This window comes from Pinus tabuliformis, chromosome 8 (assembly GCF_031772625.1).
Source record: "Pinus tabuliformis cultivar Carrire ecotype Pingquan chromosome 8, CPIR1, whole genome shotgun sequence".
In the NCBI taxonomy this organism is placed as follows: domain Eukaryota; kingdom Viridiplantae; phylum Streptophyta; class Pinopsida; order Pinales; family Pinaceae; genus Pinus; species Pinus tabuliformis.
This window is the reverse complement of record NC_142294.1, coordinates 1,346,584,494-1,346,594,121: the sequence shown is the minus strand read 5'-3', so window position 1 is coordinate 1,346,594,121 and position 9,628 is coordinate 1,346,584,494. Positions and strand designations below refer to the sequence as shown.

The 9,628-nt window shown below is 35.4% G+C and overlaps 1 non-coding gene across 1 annotated transcript; it reads right to left on the bottom strand.

Moving 5' to 3' along the window:
* Positions 1–9,279: 9,279 nt before the first annotated feature.
* TRNAD-GUC (transfer RNA aspartic acid (anticodon GUC)) lies at positions 9,280–9,351 on the bottom strand. Its single transcript has one exon. It is a non-coding gene; the product is annotated as a tRNA-Asp (tRNA).
* Positions 9,352–9,628: the final 277 nt, after the last annotated feature.

Below are 9,628 nucleotides of genomic sequence, written 5' to 3'. Positions count from 1 at the left end.
GATCCTATATGGTATTTACTATAAGTCTCAAAGAAATGCCAGTTTTATGGACTTTGGGAACTCCATAAATTCTTGGAATGATGGAGCTGCTGGGAGTGTTTTTTTTAGTATTTTTTTAGGGAGACAAATGGGTTATTTTTCTCCATATGTGGTAGAGTGGAAATATCCATGCATTATTTTAATGTGTGTCCTTCTTTTCTATGGCTACGTTGTGCATTAAGGACACATGAATTGAGGTGGGTCTATTTTCATTACATTGTGGGAAAGCTTTCCAACTATGTTTTCTGGGATTGTGGCAAAATTAAGTTCTCTATATCAACAGATTTTGGGCTCTCCCCTAACTTTTGGGGTAGGATGTTAAAAGGGCATGTTGTATGGATCCAAAAACAATTATGTTTCTAATTTCATCACTACAGGTGGTATATCAACATTAGGGTATTGGTTTTGCGACTTGTTTGTGGAGGTCTTCATTTTACATTGAAGTTGGCTTTGCGTTTTGTTGGAGGTTACTTTGACAATGGTGTTATATAGGGATTTTCTGAGAGATTATTCCCATGGGCTGGAGTAGTCGATAGAGGCCACAATTTTAACATAGGAAGGCGCAAATTATTTTCATAGAATCATTACAGATGATGCATCATTTGATAGAGGTGTGGGGACAGTCAACCTAGTTAGATTAGATATTGTTGGTAGCTTGTTGGACTCTTAGAGGTTGTTTGAATACAAGTTTTAAAAACAACACAAGAAGGAGGAAGGTTAATAAGTCCTCAAAAAAAGTCAAGAGCCTTGTTTGGATATTTTCTAGGATAAGGTGGAAGTTATAAAGTAGAGGGCACTTACATGTAGGTGAGAATTTTCAAAGATGTCTTGGTAATAAATGAAGGGTTGGGCGGGAAAAAGTTGGTCTCCTCTTACAGGATGAAGATTAGTGTCCTATTAAACACTTGGCTCTCTTTTCATTTTCTGTGTTCAAAACATGTGAAGCACATTTATGCCATCCCATGGGTCAGAGGCAGTGGATTTATTTCTCTTCAGTGTTGGCATGTAGACTTTAATCCCCTTAAAGAATTGTTGAAGTGGAAAATATTGTGGGTTAAATTTCCTAACTTACTACTAGAGCTGTGGTCTAAACAGATAATTATGGAAATATCCAACAAAATTGGTAACTTTTTCTTCATCGAGGATGGGAGTTTGGGGAGACTCGACAAAAGCATAGTCTAGGTTCTAGTTTAAATGGAATTTTCAGGTGGATCGCCGGCAGAGATAAACCTTTTTTGGGGGCCTTCCTCTTTTCGTCAATGCATCAATTATTTGGGGATCCCCTTTAGATGCATGTGTTGTCATGTGACGTGACATCTTTTGGTTGAATTCCTTGCGAGGTTCGTTTCTAGTTCTCAATGAGGTATGTGTCATGGAGTTCGAGGTAAGCTCTACAAATAAGGTACAAGGTAGGAAAAGAATATTAATTTGGACAACATCGATCCATCGGCTCTAGGTACATGCTCATTTATTCTTCCCCATTTTTATGATGACATATATCCTATTTTATTTTTTTTTGTTAATAAGGATCACATAGGTGTAGAGAACATGTCTGTAATAAGTGTATTAATCCTATCATCAAGGAGGGATATAAGGGTCCCCCTTTACCCTTTTCTTCAGTAATTTATAGCCACAAGGGATCAACTTTATCAACTACTGTAAGTTGCATGCCTTCTCCTATTATTTTGGATAGGGATAGGGAGGGAGGGGACCTAATATTGAATGGGGCATATTTTTCTTCCCCCATTAAAATTGGGGCATCCATGAGAATCGAATCTTCTATGATATCTAAGGATGTAGAGTTGGACAATTTGGCTAGGATCGAGTCAGTTGGTTTAGAGCCTCTTATAATCAAGAAATCTTTTTTTCCCGGAAAGGAAGTGTTTTTTAGTCCAAATTCCATAAAAAACATTACAAATAGGAAGAAATAAGGAACTAAATATAAAAAAAGTCACAAATTGTTTTACAGTCCCTTCAGATCTTTTTTCGTCATTTCGGGAGTCCATGGAAGATTTGAATGCTCCTCAATGTGATCCTTCCTAGCATATGGATGGGAATCTAGATGTTGAACTTCTTGGCTCTCAGGTTCTTAGAGCGAATGTACCCATGGAAGTTCTACCATAATGATTATTATGTCATTCAATATGATGGGTCTGGGATCTACCCATAAAAGAATGTCCCTCTGTAGTATCATTCAATTGAAAAATCCAACAATGGCTCTTTTACTAGAGACTTTAGTCAATAGGGAAAAGGCTTGGGAATTCTTTTTAAAGATTTGTCGACTTTGGAATGTGTGCATGACCAGTGCCTCAGGCCTCTTGAGAAGAATGACCACCATTTGGGATCCTAAAATCATTAATCTCAGAGCTTATAATTATGTTGCAGGGATTATTTTATCATCATTTCAGAGAGGTCAAGTACGCGCCTTCATATCCTCAGCATATCTGTGACTTTCTCTGACAGAAAGAGGTTTTGGGATTGAATCGATGCCAATGATTTAATGAATTGAGTTATTTAATTTTGGCAGGTGATCTCAATTTAACTATGGAAGTAAATGAGATATGGAGACTCAAAATCAAGGAGGATAAGTTAGGGGGTTATTTAAAGGATTTATTTGCTCAAAAGTCATTACTAGACAACAAGCTTGTTACAAAAAATCGAACATGGAGGAATGATTGTTTGGGGATCGAGGGAATCTCTAAAAGGATAGACCATATTTTTGTTCAATCTAATTTGGTAGGTAGATTGGGGAATTTGGTTTCTCAGATTCACAATTCCTATATATCATATCACAATCTAATTTTTCTGGAATGGTCTAGGGAAAACATGAACCAATTTTATCCATTCAAGATCAACCATATTTGGTTAAAGGAGAAAGAGTTTGAAGGTTCGGTTCGGGCCACCTAACTAAAATCTGTCCTAGTTCGAGAGTTTTCATGTATGGAATTTGTCTATTACAAACTTAAAATGTTGAAGCAAGTTGTCAAGCTATGGGTAAGGAAAAAGAAAAAGGCAATGGTTAAGGATTTTATTTTGATAGACAAATTGATTAAGGTCTTTCTTGATTTGATGGCCCCAGAAAATTTCTTTGTCATCACAAAACATAAGTTATTAGATCTTGAGGAAACGAAGAATCGGATTATGAAGTCCCAAGAAGAGGAGTTTAAAGAGAAGGGAAATTTGGGTGGTGGAAGGTGATAAAAATACTTGTTTCTTTCATAGTCATGCATCATTTATAAGGAAACAAAATTTTATTTGGTTCATCGCAGACAGAGAGGGTAATATCATTGTTTCTCAAAAGGATATTTAAAGGGAAGCGGTTCACTTTTTCAACAACTTTCACAAAGTAAGAGAAGGTGATAATTTCAAAAAACAAATGGATATTATTAAGCTCTTTCCTAATATGGTGAATGTGGAGGAAAATGGCTATTTGAGGAGGTCGATTACTAAGGAAGAGATTTTGGAGGTTTTGAAAGCCTTGGCCAAGGACAAGAGTCCAGGATCAAATGGATGCAATGAGGCTCTTTCTTCATTTTCAGGACATTATGATTTAGGAACTTTCAAACATGGTTGAGGAATCACAACGACTATGTTCGATTTTAGGATCAGTTAATGATATTTTTGTAGAACTCATCCCTAAGGTGGCGAAGCCCTCCACTTTTACCGACTATCGTCCTGTTTCTCTAGGTAATACAATTTATAAAATGATATCTAAAATCATTGCAAACATGATAAAATCTACATTCACAAAGCATATTACCTTGGAGCGATTTGGAATTTTAGACGATAGACAAATACATGATGTTTTTTCCATTACTCAAGGATGAATTCACTCAATTAAAACTCGTTAGATGGAGGATTTTCATATACAGATAGACTTGATCAAAGCTTATGATAATGTGGATTATAAATTATTAAGGATGATCCTACGTAAGATTGGTTTTGGAGTAAAGTTAGTTGATTGGATCAGGACATGTATTTCTTTAGTGCACTTTGTTATCATAATAAACGAGCTTCCTTTAGTTTTTGTCAAGGCAACAAGAGGTCTTAAACAAGGGCGTGCTCTATCATCTCTTATGTTTCTACTTGTAATTGATTGATTAAGTAGAAGGATCAAGGAGGCTAGATCTAGGGGCATTATGTCTGCTTGCAGGCTATCTAGAAAAAATATTTTAACTCATGTAATGTTGGTAGATGATGTTCGCCCTATCGTCTCTTATGTTTCTACTTGTAATTGATGGATTAAGTAGAAGGATCAAGGAGGCTAGATCTAGGGGCATTATGTTTGCTTGTAGGCTATCTAGGAAAAATATTTTAACTCATGTAATGTTTGTAGATGATGTTCTCTTTATTGGTGAAGCCACTATCTCAGAATGGCGAGCCTTTCATTAGTTATTGTCTAGCTTTGGGTAGGCCTTAGGCTTATATTGTAGTAAGGGAAAATGTTCCTTGATTTTGTCAAAACATGAGGATGAAGTGATGTTGGAGATCAAAAAAATATTTGAGGCAAAACCAATATCAATGGAAGGAGGTTTTAGATATCTTGGGTTTTTTTTTTGAAACTGAATAAATATGAGATCTAAGATTGGGAATGGATAGTAAGGAATTTTGACAAAAAGATGTCACAATGGTCACACAAATGGTTATGGTTGGGAGGGAGACTTGTCGTGATTAAATAAGTGCTTCAGAGCATATCCATATACTAGATGCATCTCTTCAAGTTGCCTAAACAAATTATTAATAGAATTAAATCTACTATTGCTAAATTTCTTTTGCTAGCCCAAGTAACACATAGAAAATTCATTTAGTTCACATAGAGGAGCTAACAAGGTAGGTGGATGGGATATAAAAGATCCAAAATGTTTCAATATGGCTCTTCTTGTTAAGACTTTGTGGAGGGCATTGAGTGGAGATGGCATTTGGCAACATATTATGAAAGTAAAATATCTCAAAAACAAACATTTAGTTAGCAAGATCAAAGCAAGGGACTCAAAAAAAAAAAAAAAAAAAAAAAAAAACCATGTCATCTCACACTTGGAGGAGTATGATGAAGATAAAACATTGGCTTCTTGGTAATTTGAGATGGGAGGTAGGTATGGGATTGCGGGTGGAGATTGGGTTGGATTCCATGGAAGGCATGGTTGGTAATCATTCTCTATTTGTCCCTTTGCTCAATTATTTACATAAAAATTGTCTCTTCTTCCTGAATCATATTTATGTCGTTCACATTCCAAATATGGTTTCAAATCCATAGTTATATGCGTATTAGATGCCAGGTGGATTGATCTATCGAGTCCTTTAGTGGATGAGTGGGAACAATATATCCTTCAATTGAGTCTAGCAAGTATTCTTATATCAGATAAGGAGGACATGATGACATGGGATGGTAGCATTGTTAAAGGTAAGATATCAATCAAATATGTTTACTCACACATTTCTTAGGGTCAAATCTTAGATTCTAAATCTTTATGGTTCCAAAATTCATGGAAATGGGAGATCCCAGAAAGATTGAAATAGTTCGTCTAGTTGGTTGTTCATAGCAGGATCCTACATGAGAACATATGCATAAAATAGGCTTTCAAGATCCATGGAGATGCATACATTGTAGTAAAAATATAGAAGGCATGGCACGTATCTTTCTCACTTGCCCATTTGCGGCCTCAGTATGGTTCAAGTTTTTTCAAATGCTTAAGTTAAATGCCATTTGGGATAAGTCTACCATTGGGGGCTGACTTTCATAGTGGTTTATGGATTTTAAAGATTACATAGCTCTATCTTTCTATATCATGTGGGGAATTTAGAGATCTGAGAATGCTTGGATTTTTTATCAAGTTGTACCAAACGTGAGGGCTACATGCCTAAAGGTCGCGACATACTTTCTAGAGATAGGACAAAAAAAGGAGAATACAACAAGAAGATGCTATTAGATTAAGGAAATATGGGCTAAATACATTGTGGGTTTCTTTGACGAGGCTTCATCTTTTAAGGCATGTGGCAGTGAGGCGTTTATAGTTTTCAAGCTTGGAGATTTTTTTCATTTTAGCTAGTATAGTGGCATTGGATCAAACACAGAGCAGAGCTATTAGTGTCAGTCTACATAATGTAATTCAAATGCACCATTGATGTATTATTATATTCATTATTATTTTTATTTAGTCAAAGCATGGTTTTTATGCTTATAGGGTCAATTAAGTCAAATAGAATTTATTGTGAGTCAAAAGAAATGAAATTGAGTCAAGTCCCATTTGGACTTCCTGTAAGAAAAAGGAAAATTTATTTTTGCATTGAGTCAAAAAGTCAACCATAAGACCAAGTCAGCCCTTGTTATTTTTTGTAGCATCAGATGGTTTTCTAGTCTTGAAACTTTGTGGACAGGCTAAAACACAAGAATTCTCCAAAACCCAGAAATCGTTTCTGGAAATTCTAGCTAGAGATATATCAATTAAATTAATTGACCATCATTTAAAGTTTTCCGAAGTCTAACTTAGGAAAACATGTTAATTAATAGTAATTAATTGAGAAAGGTGAGAATTCTCTAGAAACTCATGGAGATTGTCTTGGATATGATGTCAGACATTTATTAGTTTTTAATCTTGGCCGTTGGAGTCCCAATTGGAGATTATAAGAGGAGGTCGATGAGTAGATGGAGAAACACACAAAATAGTGAGTGAGAGCCAACAATGCGAGTTCTTTGGGTAGTTTGACCTAGCTAGTAGCAGAGTTCGAGCCAAAGAGAGCATGCAAGGCTAGAGAGCGATAAAGGGAGTGATCCAGAGGAATATTTTCCAGTTCTTGAGCGGCAAGAGAAAAGACAAAATTATTTTCTCTAGGAGGCTACATATTGACTGCGTAGTTCCTCAAGAAGGCAATTCGATTTACTTGGAGAGGAGGTTGTTTCAGTTTCCAAAGGCCAAGAGGATTTTCGAGTAGGTAGGAGAGACACTTTCCCAGTCAGCAACAGGGAAGACAACTTGAGTAGCATCATATTTTGTCCCCCATGCAAATTTGTCGTCTACCATCTCGGTAGACAACGCCTATGCTATTATGACTTTAGATACAATTTGTTTTAATATTTGTTTGTAGTTTTTAGATATTTTGTTGTTAATTAATAATTAATATTAGTAATTGTGATATATTATTTTGTTATAAAGTAATATTATTAATTGTTATTATTTAATATATACTAATTTTTTATTAAATAATAAAAAAAATAATCATTAAATTAATATCCATGAGAGACTATGTTACATGTGACTCTTGTTTACATAAATGAATTGAATTGAATTACTTCATTATGTTAACAACGTGTCTATTTTGAAATATTACTTTCAAAATTTTAATTTAATTATTAGTAATAATCAGATGAATGGTAGGGATTTAATTTTCATAGAATATTCTAGAATATTTATTGTAGGATATACAAATCATTGGTTGAAATTTATCTCTAGAATAGTTATGCCTTTTTTACTCTTAATTAAATTCATTAATTAAAAAAAATTGTGATATGACACACTACACCGTGGGCATGTCGTATTGATAAGGTATGGTATTGGTCCATGGTATTGTAACATAACTTATTTACAACTTAAAAATCTCTATGGTAAAATAGGAGTAAATCTTCATGGTTAAAAATCGTGTTCCATGTTTTTAAATGTATATGTGTAACTTATATATTTATTATTTTAAAATTAATACTAAATTAAAGCAAAATTATAATTTAATTAGTTTTTATGGTTTTTAAAATTTTAATAATATAAAATGTATCATGAAATAAATGTTTTGATGTTTATTATAGATTAATGTCTATTAATATTTACCAGTGATTTAATTTATAAGGCTATATCACTTAATAACTCTTTCAAAATTACAATAGTAAAAATCTATTTTTTAATGTTCAATAAATATACTGTTTTAATTAATTTTTATAAATTTTTTAAATTTTAATAACATAAAATGTATCTTGAAATAAATATTTTAATGTATATTATAAATTAATATTTATGCACATTTATGAATGATTTAATTTATATGACTATATTAATTAATCACTCTTTCACAATTACTATAATTTTTTCAGAGAGAAAAATCAGAATAGTTATATTAAGAAAATATAGAGGTCAAAATACATATCATATCTGTGTGAAAACAACAGGAAGACAAGCTGCTGTTCCATTAGAGCGTACTGATGAGGCAGCATATATACATTGTCACTGATTTTATAGAGAAAAACCAGTGTGAAACATTGAGCCCCGCCTAGAGCAAAAGAGCGCAGCACATAGGCATGTTAAAAAACCATGAACCAAAAAACACAATTGTCGCTTCAAGACAGAAACAGACCATCCAAAAAAGATTGAGAGAGTCAGTCCAGTAAGAAAAAACATCAGCATTGAAGAGAAAGTGCCGAAATATGCTGTATATGAAAAACCAGAGCTGGATTGGAGATTAATCTGCAGGAGGCAGATTGCCCGTGATTTGGATCAGGATAGAATCAAGGGCCCGTCTGGAGTTCTGAAAAATGCATTCATTCCTCCATTTCCAAAGATACCAGCAAGTAAGGATAAACAATGTGCGCCAGGAGGGGATCTGAGCGCGCCACCAGTTGAAGCCTCCCTGCATGGAGAGGCCGCGGGCGCGCCAAGGACCAAGAGAGCCGAGTCGAAAAAAGACCAGGATGCCGAGCAGTCCTCAAATGGTGAGAGGAAGTGCAAGGAGAGCGGATTACCCCCGGCCCAGATGGCCAGAGGAGGAAAAACAGAAATGATAGCAAAAGCGTGGATAAATAGCAGAGGTCCTCAAGTCAGGATATGGAGCTTGCATGGATGGAGGGAGGAGCTATTACCACGTACCCCCACGTTCCAGAGCCTCATGCATGGAGGCTGCATGCGTTGAAAGAATGCGAGCGTCCCATGGCGGAAGGGGATTGGTCATTTCCTGTGATTGGTGGAGAAAGGAGGCATCCAACAACTGTTTGACTGGTATCGGCTCCACTGTCCAAGCGCGCACCCAGTCCTCTCCTTTAGGGTCTTTCACCACAACTCCATCACAATTACTATAATAAAACTCTATTTTTTAAATGTTACATGAATATACTACCAAGATAGAAATCGAAGTATGGAATCCGAATCCAATTCAACTTCCGTGTGTACCATCGTCACCTAAAAGTCATCTGTACACTTCAAAGTTAAAAATTAATATTTTCACCAACACCAAAACAATCAATAACACAAATTTTGCTAATATCGCCGTTGCCGGGGATCGAACCCGGGTCACCCGCGTGACAGGCGGGAATACTCACCACTATACTACAACGACCGGAATGGAATAATTTGCTGACTTTAAAACTAATTCGTATTCCCTAGAGCAGTGGTGGGGAAAATTGCAACGACCGGAATGGAATAATTTGCTGACTTTAAAACTAATTCGTATTCCCTAGAGCAGAGGTGGGGAAAATTGCTTCAAATTCGGAGTATGATTAGTATACATGGACTCAGATGCACCGATATCAGCGTTAACATCGAACTGACTTTTGAGGAAACTTGAAACCTCCTTTTCGTGCTATTTCTCATCACAGCCCACCTTACCATCAGGT